The following is a 14,802-nucleotide window of genomic DNA, read 5'->3' on the forward strand; positions in this document are numbered from 1 at the left end:
CCAAGCCCAGTCTTAAAATAGTACTAATGAATATAAACATTTTCAGTGTTATATTCTGCAGGCAGTTTCAAATTGCTGTAAATCATAATTAGTTTTAAACTTAATTTTAATAACAACAACTTTAAAAAACTAATTAATAATTTACTAAATAATTGGTTAAGTAATTAATAGTAATATATAATAATAAGCTTAAATTAATATTAACAAAAAAATTACAACATTAAAAATGGATACTTAAATCGGAATTGTAATTTAATTTATTGCACTGCATACAGACTATTCCACATTTACAATGTGTTTCACACAGCTAGGATTACTTATTATTAAATATGTCTAAAGTACAATTTTGTTGGTTTATGTCAGGGTACAAATAGCTAACGGGAAAAAAACTTGTCTTGAGTAATTCTATTAGTTTATTTTTTTTATTTTCTGGCTTTAGGCAATCATCTCTAAATCAAATTTTATATAGCACTATAAAAATTTGTCTTTTGGAGATTAATCCATCCATAATGGCTCCCATTAGCACCTACTACAACCAATTAAAAGCTTATTTCATTGTTTGAAGCTTTTCTAGAATTGTGCTTATTTGTTACACTGGTATAATTATGCAAGTGTAACTCTTTGTACAAACTCTCTTATCCAATGATAAAACTCTTCAAAAGTGTATTTGCTTTGGGTTTGTTTCTATCACTTCCAAAATAGCATAAACTAAAAGTGAAAAATTCTTTTCTCCCTGAATCAACACACAAACGGTATGCAAAGTTGGTACAACCATTCTGATTTAAATTACCAGTATGCCCTTCCATGTGGATAAATGCCAAGTTTACTACTGGGGCTAAATTATGCTTTTTAAAAAACAACCTGCTGCTTAAACAACCTCATTTTTAAGATAGACATTTGTTTGACACGACCGTAACTGTGGGGTTTTTTCATATTCTTTCATATTTATTTTTCGTATTTCATTTATGCCTTTCTTGCTTCAATTGTAAATTCTGACATTTAAAGCAACTCCAAACAAAACAGACCCCTCTGGAAAAAAATTAATCTGGATTAGTTGAAAGTCTAAATTTATACCAAATTAGAGTGGATTACATCCCTATAAAAGAGTGTTCATTCAGAATATGTAGCCTGAGTTGGTTTAATTCAAACAAATGAAGGGAAACCAAATTAAGATTGCATATTCTGAGTAACAGCGTCCACCCTGCAATTTAATCAAGTTGAACTAAACCAATTTAAATTCTACCGGTGCTGGTAAATTCTCCCCTACACACAAGGTCAAAATTCTAGAGAGAACTTTATGTAAAAAGGACTCTAAAGAGTCCTTTATGTAAACACCTTTAACGTTACTAACCACTGACCATAATTACTGGTCTTTCTAACAGAATTATCGTAACACAGTCAGGAACTAAGTAAGTCAAAGAGAAAATGAAATAGCACTAATGAAGGGGAAAAGGCCTGTTTCCAAAATTACATGCTTACAGCATGTACAGTGATTTTTCCATTTGCTCAAATCTTTGCTTCCCCTTCCACCACCCCCCAGTTACACCAAAGTAGGTGGTGGTCTTCACTAAGTAATACGCTTACTCCTATATTGGGACTTCAAGGGGTTTTTTTTCTGACACCTGCTTAAAAAAAAGTCATGGATAAAGTATTCATCTCACCAAAGCAAAATCTGAAATTGGCAAGTATGATTTTTGCTAAAGCTTTCAAACATGAGCAAAATCCATCACCTGTAGGAAAAGTAGACACTTTATTAAAGCAAAGATATGACAACAGTGGTTTTAGAGTATTTTGTTAATACTGCTATCAGCCTTGATCTGATACCTGATTTGATACTTTTTTTTAAGTACATTTCAAATTACAATTCATAGTCACACCTCTGACAAATATATCTGAGAGCTATTCATTCATGGATTCTTGAGCATACTAAGAAAGCGTCAGTAACTGGCTCAGAATGCAGTGGTACAATACATATATCCACAGAACCATCCCATACTTCAAGAATTATCAGAGAAGCACTGTATTACTGTAGACAACATCTGCATCGCCAGGGTGACAAAATCTTCTTCATTTATACACAATTCCTCAATCCTATTCCAATACACTAATTCCTTGTTAAATCTCTTGGCATCCTATATCATTACAAAGCAATAAAATCTATTCTATATCATCAGTCATCAGTATGCAAAGCACCAAAACCCCAGGGCCCATTAAACTGTCATGCACAGGAGGCAAAAGCTCTCTCCTGAGCCCCTGAAGGCAAGGTGCTAAACACCTCCTGAAGCTTAATAATCAACTGCAAGCACTCTTTTACTTGAAAAATGCAAGTTTTACAAACATGTTGAGGTCAGTTTGAAGAATCCTGTTTTCTTCAAGGCCCCAAATAAAGTAGCAGTAGGATTCAGTCACAAATTTCAAGGCCAGAAAGCTTGAAATTAGCCTGAACTTTTACCTGATCAGGCCATATAACTTCATGCCCTTCAGTGAATTAGCACACACTAATATGTAAGAGTCCAAATGATGAAGAATCCCCTGTCTTCACTGGTAACATGTTCCAGTACATTCCTTCCCTCACGGTAAGCATGACTTGCTTTGTTTCAAGGTTTAATCTGTCTAATTTAGTTTCTTACCACAGGACTTTGTTACAGTTTTGGAAACCAAATTCCATTCCCAGTAATTTCACCTCATTTAAGCATCTAAACACATTTTTTAACCTCCTCTAAATTAATAAATTAAGCTTTAAGCCTTCCTTCCTATCTCATGGGTCTCCAAGGACCCACGCTCTCCTTGCTCCACATTCTTCTTGTGGTATAGGCAGCAGCACTGAGTTAGACACCAACACTGAATTACACTAAATAATAGCAATACCTAATATGGAGAAAAGATTAATTTTTTATTTCTTTGTGATAGCAGTCTTATTGCCCTAATTTAAGTCTGAAGCTGTTTTATACTTTTGCTAAATCATAACTCTATCAGATGATTATACACCTCCATGCATACACTCAGGCACTGCTGCAAGAATATAGTTTCTTTAAAGTCTTTATTAACAATCTGATCTAGACTGGGTTTCATTGCTCTGATGTGCTCTCTAACAACCTTAACCCTGTATAACTGAAAATCTGTTAGTTATTGATGTACTGCAGTGGAATATCTTTATATTCCTTACCTAATAACAGAAAACACGTATTCTGGTAGGTGCAATTTAGGTTACAATCTCCTTCTCCAAATTCATGTGGAAAAAAAGGACATTATTGGAGAGGACTACATTTAAAGGACTTTTGGACAGACATAAATATGCATTCTTTGGAGGTGGTGCTCAGGACAAAATTGAAACTGAAACTTCTCTGAATTTTAAAGGACTTGAATACAGATTGTTTGGCCCATTCTAAATTCCACAGATGAATAAAATGCTCACAAAAGTACATACAGTCCCATTTGTATTACAGAAATACAGTCATATGTTGCTTTCAGCGTAGCTGTTTAACAGCCTACAATGCTGTTAAACAATTTAAGAAAGCTCCAGCACGTTCTGTATACCACCTCTTCATAATCCTCCTAAAAAAGTAACAGCCCTTTTAATTGTAATGTATCTCATAAAATTCTATATTCATTAACTCATCAGTTTCCTTATCAGACCAGTTTATCAGATCATAGAATCATAGAATGCTTTGGATTGGAAGGGACCTTTACAGGTCACCTAGTCCAACCCCCCTGCAATGAGCAGGGACATTTTCATAGATCAGGTTGCTCAGAGCCCCGTCCAACCTGGCCTTGAATGTTTCCAGGGATGGGGCCTCCACTACCTCTCTGGGCAACCTGTGCCAGTGCCTCACCACCCTCATCATAAAAAATGTCTTTCTTAAATCCAGTCTAAATCTGCCCTCCCTTAGTTTAAAACCATTGCTCCTTGTCCTGTCACAACAGGCCTTGCTAAAGTCTGTCCCCATCTTTCCTATAGGTCCCCTTTAAGTACTGGAATGCTGCAATAAGGTCTCCCTGCAGCCTTCTCTTCTCCAGGCTGAACAACCCCAACTTTCTCAGCCTGTCCTCACAGGAGAGATGCTCCAGCCCTTGGATCATCCCTCCCCTCTCAACCTGCTCCAAAAGCTCCATGTCCTTCTTGTGCTGAGGGCTTCAAAGCTGGATGCAGTACTCCAGGTGAGGTCTCACCAGAGCAGAGTAGAGGGGCAGAATCACCTCCCTCGACCTGCTGGCTGCACTTCTTTTGATGCAGCCCAGGATACAGTTGCCTTTCTGGGCTGTGAGCACACATTGCCGGCTCATGTCCAGCTTTTTGTCCATCAGTACCCCCAAGTCCTTTTCCACAGGGCTACTCTCGACCACATCATCCCTCAGCCTGTACTGAAACCAAGGATTGCCCTGACCCAGGTGTAGGACGCTGCACTTGGCCTTCTTGAACCTCATGAGGTTCACACAGGCCCACTTCTCCAGCTTGTCCAGGTCCCTCTGGATGACACACCGTCCTTCTGGCGTGTCAGCTGCACCACTCAGCTTGGTGTCATCTGCAAACTTGCTGAGGGTGCACTCGATCTCGCTGTCAATGTCATTGATGAAAATATTGAACAGCACTGGTCCCAGTACGGACCCCTGAGGGACACCACTCGTCACTGATCTCCATCTGGACATTGAGCCGTTTGACCACTACCCTCTGGATGCGACCATCCAACCATTTCCTTATCCACTGAACAGTCCACCCATCAAATCCGTCTCCCTCCAATTTAGAGAGAAGGATGTTGTGGGGGGCCGGGTCAAAGGCTTTACAGAAGTCCAGATAAATGACATCCATTGCTTTTCCCTTGTCCACTGATGTGGAAACTCCACCGTAGAAAGCCACTAGGCTGGTCAGGCAGGACTTGCCCTTGGTAAAGCCATGTTGGTTTTAATCAACAGGATCAGATCAGAGGAAATGTGTAAGATAACAGAATTATCACAATTAAAGGCAATTAGTCCTCTGTCAAATTTATTTCCAGGTGACAGGTCATGGAATAACTAGGACAACACAATGAGTACAGACTTTGTTCCATAACATAAGCCTTTGCCTGGGAACTGATCACAGTATAATATAAGAATAGGTAAAGAGGGTTAGTGCTTATATCCAGAATTTAATATTGTACAAACAGCATCCATTATTTAAAACTCTTCTATCCACTTAACTGCTTTTAACTACGTATCACCCCCACAAAAGACTTCTTTAATTTACCCCAACCAAGTATACTAAAATATTATATGCTATTAGAAAACAGTGCAAAACTTCCAGAAAAAACCAAGTCATTTTGTAAAAGCTGATTCTAGCAGAGACAATTGCTTCATCTAATTTGTGTCCAGGTATATAATTTCTTTAGACATTGCCCTAAACTGAAGCCAATCTCTGCTTACCAGCCTTCATAGATGTTTAAATCCAGATCTAAGGTTGGGAGAGTAACACAGACAATTTTGGCTGAATGGAGGTCCTGTAAGTTTCAGGACAAAGCAAGTAAGGATAGAAGATTACTTCTGTTCCACAGAAAGGAAAAATATATGTCCTGTTGCCTCTCCTGTGGAATAATATCAACCTTTTGCTATTAGGAACTCTCTATGCTTATTAGGAGATCTATCTGCCTGCCTTCAGTTCATTTAAGAAACTAGTAAATTAACTGGAGTCTACCAAAGTTGCTTTCCACTTCTGTACTTTCTACTTTTGGGTAGAGAAAGAACTTAAAGGAACACAGAAAAGTTTAACAAGTCAGCATAAAGAGAAAATCAGGGCAGGAAACATTAAAAGATCCTAATTCCACCACATTTATGGTAAAGTCCACTATCTTAGGCTAAGCAGCATGTTCAAATTGTAAATTCTAAGGCCAGATATGTTTTAAGTGTGTCTATCTGAACTAGACAGCTATCCAAACTAGAAAGCTATCCTACACTTACAATCTGAATATTTTCTAAATACATTCATTAGAAGCTGAGGTCCTGAAAATCATCATTCAGCATGTCAATGAGAAAAATAAATGTAAGACCTTGACCTAAATTTCCAACTGTACTGGTTGTGAAGAAATACTTTTTAAAAATTCAACACACAACCAATGCCATTTTAGGTTTTCCTATCTCAAGCTCTTGGGTGCCAAAATACTCATCACCACTTGCAGATTCCAGGTGTGAAAAGCTCCCAACTGTCTTGTGTGCTATTGCCAAAGAGTCTAGATTTCCTTCTGGCAACTTCTGCACTTACAGCTATGTTGTTATTACAAAAGTGGCAATATTTTCTCAGTTTGAAGACAGAGTTAAAAATATAACATTTAGTTTCAAGATAACAGTCTTATTTTAAAAACACATATTTCAAGCTACCACACTATTTCCAGTTTGCAAGAGAATTCAGCACCAAAATGTTACAAAACCCCAAGTAAGGCAAAGTTTATGGAAGGAGTATATTATCTTTTACTAAAGCAACTGATACAGGTGGCAAAACCCTACAAGTTTTAGGGACACAAACCCCTCTTCAAGTCCAAAATAGAATAAGCAACTATAAAATTAAACTGAACTTGAAAGCAATTGCTCTGAAGTAAACTTCATTATGTTTCTTGATTAGACCAACTGAGATAAAAGGTACTCGATACCATGCCATAAAGGGAAGCACCTGGGTATGTGCATGACAGGGAGAAACTATAGGGTTGTGGCTCCTATGAGAAACACAGCATGTAATTTATTACCTACAGAAAATCAGAAATTTTTGGTCAGGGAGAATTAGAATGAGTCATAAAACAAAAACTCTATTTAATCCATTATATTTTTGCCATTGTATTTTTCAGCCAAGTGAGTTAATTTCCTGATTTGATCTGTCACACAATTGCACAAAGACTTATATCAGAACAAGAGAAAGTATGGAAGTTAGCTGGACTACTGAGGTGCTTTCAACTCAAACCAGTTGTTGAACTACAACCTCAGGTGCACAGCCTTTAATACTAATGTGGAAACCTAACCCTTTGGAGAGGTTAACTTCATTCTAAATAACACTGTATTATTCTCAATTTTTTTCCACAACTCAGAGTGAGTTCCAAATCAAAAAGAGGCTTGTGAAACCTCATTAATTACTAAAAAATTCATTTTAAAACACTAAAAGTGTCATTTTTTTAAACAAAAGAGCTGTATTTCTGTGTCTTAGATTCACTATAACCGTTGTGGTATTTACAACAAAACCAAATGGAGCTAGAAGTGGGTTTTTCTGCTATTATAATAATGTTTTACCTGTCATAAAAGTCTTCTTCAAATAAATTAGTTCTCTGATCACTTACATGAAGTGAAAAATATTTTTAAACATGCAAATGGAAATTCAGTTCTGCAATTACCTAAATTATACAGAGTTACGATAATTATTTTTCAAGATCCTTGTAAAATTTTCATTGTTAGACTTAAGTGATAGTGAAGTGTGGTTTTGAACACTGATACAAAGACAGCTTGAAGTCAAACAATTAAGATATTTTAAATAGTGACATAGTAATAGAATATCAAACTATTTATAGTCTGGATTTATCAGCAAAGTAAAAATCTTTGTTTCCAGTTTTTTGAAATGTTGGAATAGTCAGTTATCTTCCTAGGATACACTTAGAATATTAATAATTACCATCAATGTCACAAACTTCATATACCAAGGAACAACATAAATTGATCCCTTAAGACACTCCGAACTATTGCCCTTTCCACTAGTACAATCTATTCCTATTATTTCATAAATCAATTTTCTCAGTAAGGAAAAACATAAACGCCCAACTGAGGCATACGACACACACTAGAGAAGGCAAAAAGGCAAACAATACACTGCTCTGAAGAATTTCTTCCAAAGCCTACGCAACTTTTGGCAGTAGATATACAGCAATTTATAGAGGAGAAGAGCTGCTGCTAAGGGCTGTGTAAGAATGATGCAAGGGCATATACATAACTAACTGCTATTAACTTCTGAATGCTTAATCCAATCAAGTAAAGTTCAGGGTAAACTCTAAATATAAATGGGAATAACACTTAACTTTTTTGAAAATACAAAAAATTAGGCAGAGGAAGTTTGGTGAGATGATCAGATAGATGACATGTGAACAGGAAAATGCTGTCTGCACTGACAGCATTCAAACGATCAAGGCTGCCAGTGGCAGCCAAGCAGCCCAGCTGGCAGACTACAAGACTATACTTACTTGTATTGTGCCCAGGCTGCAGCATCATGCATGATGCGATCTAGACATCACTAACAAAAGCTGAGAATTCCCTTGATATGTCAGTTGATAAAGCACATCGCAAACACATGGTGAATAAGGACTGACAGTTTGCTAAGCAGAAAAGGAGAAAAACGGAGGAATAATCTTTTTTTAATCTGTAATGTCTAATCTCTTAGCATCCTTATCTGAAGGGCATGTAACTAAATCTGCAGCAGTATTGTGATAAAGAGAGGGCACTGGCTGTGCACACGTAGGTACTCCATCTCCTTAAATACCTGAAGACAGTAGCTCTCCTTTTTGCCAATGTGTGAAATGAGGTCAGTAACTGCTACACCAAGCAAGATGACTCCAAAAGAGCCTAGCTGACAGGAAGATGGAATCTGAATGAGCCCACGCAGTGCAGGAGGTCTACCAAACTCTGACAGGCTTTGGCCTCCTCGATGAGGGGAATGCACAGCCATCCTGCCACACAATGCAGCAATCCCTGAAAGAGTTAAGGAGGAAAGATGCACCATCACATTATAGTTTATGCAGGAGACACCTCAGTATATTCAAGGAGGATTGTACTTTCCAGCAGTAGGTCAACAGCGCTACAGAAGTCAGGCACAAAGAGAAGACGAAAAACCACAGAGACCTTGTGCTGACCTTCATGCCAAGACCAACTCAGCACTGATGTCAACATCCCTAGCACCAGTGGGTAGGATACAGCCACATTAAGTGGGCCCTAACGAACTGCCAAATGACATGAGTTGGGAAATGGCTTGGTGCTTGGCTATGCTGAAGGAAGGTGGCACTAAGGCAGCTAAAATAAACATACAACAAGCTATTGCCAGCAGAACAGTACAAGCTATTACGTTATCTTCAGTTTGAGCTGGCTTCAGAGGGACTCTACAGTGCCATGGAGTCTCTCTTGTCCACAGGATATTCCACAACAATCACATGGGCTCAGGCAATATCAAATCTAGAAGCACAATCCACAAAAACAAAGGAGATGGGTAGCTCATCTAGGACTGCCTGACCAGTCTGCCCCTAAAAAACATTTGTGCTGGGAACTTCCAAGGTACAGGGATTAGAGTCAACAACATGACTTGGCCAGAGCATGCACTTGCTTTGTAGCCATAGTTGAAGGCAGCTTCAAGCAATAGCGACTGAAACTTGAGCTCCTAATTGGAGGTCCTTCAAGGTTTGAAATGGGAAACAGGTATTAAAAAACTGAAATGGAACTTTGGCAAAGGCATTTAAAGTTGGGACAAATCAAAAAATATCAACTTAATTTGCAGCAGAAAAAAATTAGTTTAGACAGTAGAAAAGTAGATAGCATGGACAGCTAATCACAAAAGCAGACAGGCTGCATTAGATCAAAGATCCACCTAGCCCAATCTCCTGTCTCTGACTATTGCCAGCAGCAGATGTCTAGGGAAGAATACAAGGACACACAAAGTACATAATCACACTTTACCAGAATATTTTCTGAGGATATAGTGAGCTGGGACACAAAACACTTTCTGAGCCAAAGATGGTATTTAAGATTTTTCATCTCTGAGTTCACCAGATCTTTTCTGAACCCATGAAAGCTTTTAGCATCCATAACACTCTACTGCAAGTAAATCAAAACTTAATTCCACGCTGTGGGAAGAAGCACATCTTTGTTTCCAATTTGTCTTCTGCTAGTTACATTTGAGGTTCACTAACCCTTGTACTGGAAAGTAGAGTTTACAGTTGCTCCCTGTTCACCTCTTAGTCCTACACAGGGAATACACTGCTACCACATGCCCCCTCATTTACCCCTTCACCTCTTTAGTCTTGCCCTGATTTTGATCACCATCTATGTGCTTTTTCCAGTTCTACTGCATCCCCTCTGAGATGTGGAGACCAGCATTGTTATTAGGCACTGACCTGCTATTTTCAGAGAACCTGCAAGACCCCATTCCAGAGAAGTAAGCTCATCACTGTGTAAATTTTAAAATTATTTTTCCCTACATGAATTGCTTTATGATAGGTTTCATTTATCATTACCTCAGAGTTGCAAGGTCTTTCTCCAGCTCTTCCCTTTCTGTCTTCCTCTTCACTAATTTTAATACCCTTGTATCACCAGACTTTGTAACTTCAGTATTTGCATCTTTTCTCGATCATCTGTGAATACACACTACAGCACAGAGAACTATACTTTTTAGGCTGATGAGCTATCATTTATCAAGTTCAATGTTTACATTTTTAATTCAAGTTCCATTAAAAAAACACATATTTTTGCACAAATTATTCACATACAGAAAACCTGACTCATGATCTTCCATCTGGATCATTAATGGCTCTGCTTTCAAATTTGGAATGGATTCCTTGGATATCTAAACACAATCCTTCTTCAAAAGATCATTATTCAGCATGTGACATAATTCATGGTCACATTTTTTAGAGATAATGCCTGACCATATCTCCCATTTCTGCTTTATTGTGGTCTTGCAAACTAAGCAGTCCCTCTAACATAGACCAAGTAGGAAGCAAAGCATAAAATATCAATTAAGAAAGACTTGAAAAAGGTCAAAAGAAAGCCAACATGAATGAACAGCAGGTTAAGAGAATTTCTAAGTAGAAAAAAGCAAATAATAAAAGAAATGGTAAATTACAGCAAGTGCAAAAGCACAACAGGGACAAAGGAAAATAGACTGAGGAAGAAAAATAAAATACGTTAAAACTAATAATAAATCTTTCTTCAGACAATGGGAATAGAAAGCTTTCCAGAGAATATGTAGGACCAATAAGCGGTCTGGGTATGAGAGGTGTATTCAAAGAAGGTAAGACTGCAAGAGAGAAGCTCAATGATTTTTTGCATCTGTGTTGACAGTGGGAAAAAAAAAAAGAGAAAATATCCAGAAAGAAACACTTCTTTTTGAAGCATACCAGAAAATTTGCCTTAAATTGAAGTGACTGAAGAAAGGAATAGGGAATAATTAAACAAAAATAAAAGTAGTGTCACCAATGTCAGTTTAAAAGAAATTTAAGAATTACATAGCTAATCTATTTATGATGGTACATAACCTCTCATTTATACCTGCACTGGCATAGAAGGATTGGAGTGTGGCAAATATATTGCCAATTTCTAAAAAGGGTTACACAGGACATCCAATAATCTTCAGGCCTAGAAATCCAATATTTGTACCAAGCACATTAGTAGAAACCGTAATGATGAATAGAATTACTGAACGCTTGAATAAAAGTTATATACTTGAGAAGATAACATGGCTTTGATAAAACAAAGTGCCACCTTCCAAATCCTAGTTCTTAAAAAAGACAGACAGTCATGTGGGTAAGAATGACCCAAATAAAGTCTATTTGGATTCCTAAAAGGTATTTGACAAAGTCTTTTTAAAGAAACTAAACAGACATGGCATAAGAGGACAAGTCCTTTACAAAAAAAAAAACTGGCTAAAAGGCAGGAAACAGAGGACTAAAGAGCCATTTCACACAGTGGAAAGAGGCTACAAGTAGAGTTCTGCAAGGAGCAGGATATGATCCGTGCAGTTCAAGGAAAACAGGGTGAGAACTAAGGTAGCAAAAGTTGGTTGACAATAATATGTGACTTGGTTTTTAAAAAACAGAAATAAAGAAAAGATGAGGGACAACTGTGAGGAACTGCTGGGTGACTTTATGGTACTGAATAACCAAGCAATAAAATAGTAGGTGAGGTTCTATGTAGGTAAACATAAAATTATGTACGTCAGAAAAGTAATCCTAACTTCTCATTAAACATAGGAGAAACTATTAGCAATCAAGAATAAGATCTTGGTATTATGATATACAGTTACAAAAGATGGCAACACAATGCTAAATAGCAGTCAAAAAAAAAAAAATCAAATGTTAGGAATTCAGACAAAGCAGATGACAACATGAAGATCATGTATATGTCCACAGTTCACTGATACCTTGAGTAATGTATCCAATTCCAGTCCTTCCTATCTCAAAAAAAAAAAAAAAAAAAAGAAAAAGGTTCAGAAAATGGAGCAAGATAATCAGAGATACAGACTAAATTCTACATGAAGTAATGACAATTTTTTTGAGAGATGATGGGAAGTAGAGAAGGGTATTTGACAGGGGTCTACAAAATCATTAGGGGCATGGAGAGGTTGGCTAGGAATCAAAATCTCATTCAATAAAGGAACTAAAAAATATCAAAAGAGGTCAGCAGGAGCCAGGCTCAGAACAAACATAAGAAAGGAGTTCTTCATGAATTAGTAGCTAACCTGTGCAACTTCTTGCCAATGGAGACTGTGAATGATAAAGGTTTTCAATGGTTCAAGAGGACACTGGACAACTACATGGAAAAGAAAACTATTACAGGTTCCTGAAAACACATATTAAGCATATTCAGCTCAGGAAGTCCCTTAATAGAAAATTGAAAAGTACTAGAGGAAAGTATCATGTGTATTTTCTCTGCTTTTGTACTTTTCTTTAGGCATCCACTTATGACCACTGTTGAATACAGAACTTTAGTCTGCTCCAGAATTTTACATTCATACATTATGTTTGGGAAGATGGAGAGAGGATCTGCTCCCTGTAACACCATAAATTCAAGTGATCTGAATTGATGAGCTGCAATTTGAATTAAATTCTTGTGCATAATCTTTTGTCAGTTACTTAAAAGAAGCTCCAACCCTAAAACTAACTGTTGACTAACTAACTGTTGTGGGAATGATGACAGAAAGCAAACCATTTCAACTCAAGTAAACTCTTTTTTCTGGCACTTCTGTGACGTTGTTATTTTGAAAAAAATATATTATAAACCCTTGTATGCAAGAAACACTCAGGATCTTCAAGCACAATTTGTTCCATTATTTCAACTTCTATTTTCCACGTGCTGTCCCTTCCATTTTATGCTGGGTTTAGTCTCTAGTCTCAGTGTCTCTCTTTGTAATACTCTTCCCATCAACTGGCATATTTCCTATTCCCTCCAGCACCAGGCTTCTCATTCAAATGCAGATTTTCACATGCACATTAAAAACTAATACTAATCACTAATATCATAATCTTGAATTCCACCTCTAATAAAGGTGCATCAAGCCACCCTGTGAACAGCAATGAAATTATGTTGATTTAATAACTTGCAGCTATAGTACAGGCCTGCTACTTTCAATGATCTTCCATATTCGCTAATCTTTTTTCACCTATGATTGAAGCTGAATACTCCTTTTCAAATTTGGTATCATTACACAGAGCGAGTTTGTGATCCTGTCAACCAGTAAATTAGAAACATACTCCTCAGCTGAAGCATCAAAAACTATTACAATAAGTATTTTTAAAATTACAAAATAATAACCCTTTTAAAAATTAGTTTCCATGTATCTTTTACAAAATGTTAACTTACATAAAAAAGATGAAAGGAAACATGGCTTGGAGCAGTCACAGTGCAGTGTGGGATTTGAAGCAATTTTAACTATAGCAGAGATCAAACCATTCATAGGCTATTAAATACATCTCAGTTTTGGTGAAAATTCATTAATGTTCATTATGTTTTAATGGTTATGACCACATTTATATTCTTACGTAAATATCAGATAGTTTCTTATAATACTGCTTTTGCTAAAATCCTGTGTGGTAATAATGTAAAGTTTTAAATTATACCTACTGCTATAGAAAAAACGTTAGGCTATTCATAGAATATGCTATTACAGTAAAAGACTTTCAAGCATTAAAATGTACATTGTTAGCAAAACCACTTAACATCATATAATCATACTCAAATGATATCACAGCTAAGTACTGCTACCTGAATTACAACAGCTCTTTCGATTAATTTAAAAAAAAACAAAAACAAAAACCAACAGAATCCGTTTAGAAAGTACTTTTTAAATTTTTTCCTATTTATGTTGCATTTGCAATTTACACCACATGGCAGAGAGATTCTGATTCAAATTTTGGCAGCAGACATGTAGTTTTTTAAAACTTTTCTAAAACTGGAGATTCATTTCACAAAACAGGCTGATATTACTAAGAGTCCATAGAAGCACATCATTTTTGCTAATTCTATTCTACCAACAGACTTGTAGAAAAATATCCTCAGCTCCTGTAAACTTCAGAGCAGCCTGCCACGGGATCTCACCCATTCATTCTCTGAATAAGCCGAAGTCTGCTCTTCTCAAGTCCAATGCCCCTATTCTGCTTCTCACTTTCCTCACTTCCCTTTGGTCTTAACCCACTGTCTCACGATCACTGCAGCCAAGGCTGCCATCAGCCTTCACATGTGTGACCAGTTCTTCTTTATTCCTGAGTAACAGGTCCAGTAGTGCACTTCCCCGAGTAGTCCCAGTAGTGCATATCCAGCACATCAAACACTTGTCCTTAACACTCCAGACTACACAATGAACTGGACTAAGGAACATATAATACTAACCCTTTCAGAAAAGTTTAGTTTTAAGCTAGCTTAGTTCACTGATCTAAATCACTAAGTTCCAATACAAATCCTTCTCCCAGGAGAGAGGGTGAACGGGTAGAATTGCTTTCAAGGTGGCAGTGCTAGTTTAAAGTACCTACACGTATGTGTAAAGTAAAGCATAGCTCACGTTAGCTTAGCTGGACATTACTACTGTCAATAATTTATTTTTCTCCT

General features: G+C 37.0%; 1 protein-coding gene across 4 annotated transcripts in view; it reads right to left on the reverse strand.

Annotated features, from left to right (window-relative positions):
- The window catches only part of TTBK2 (tau tubulin kinase 2), a 111,322-nt gene that overhangs the window by 83,384 nt on the left and 13,136 nt on the right, over nucleotides 1-14,802 (reverse strand). The window contains exons 1-3 of one of the 4 annotated variants that reach the window (XM_072864903.1): nucleotides 13,561-13,581; nucleotides 10,218-10,347; nucleotides 8,477-8,685 (exon numbers count right to left, since the gene is read on the reverse strand). The exons of 2 other annotated variants lie outside the window; for them this stretch is intronic. The gene's annotated coding sequence lies outside the window, so the exon portion shown is untranslated. Of the gene's footprint in view, nucleotides 1-8,476; nucleotides 8,686-10,217; nucleotides 10,348-13,560; nucleotides 13,582-14,802 lie in introns of those variants that run through there. One more of the 4 variants, XM_072864904.1, reaches the window with a different exon arrangement.

The sequence above is a fragment of the Ciconia boyciana genome, chromosome 6, assembly GCF_034638445.1.
Source record: "Ciconia boyciana chromosome 6, ASM3463844v1, whole genome shotgun sequence".
In the NCBI taxonomy this organism is placed as follows: Eukaryota; Metazoa; Chordata; class Aves; order Ciconiiformes; family Ciconiidae; genus Ciconia; species Ciconia boyciana.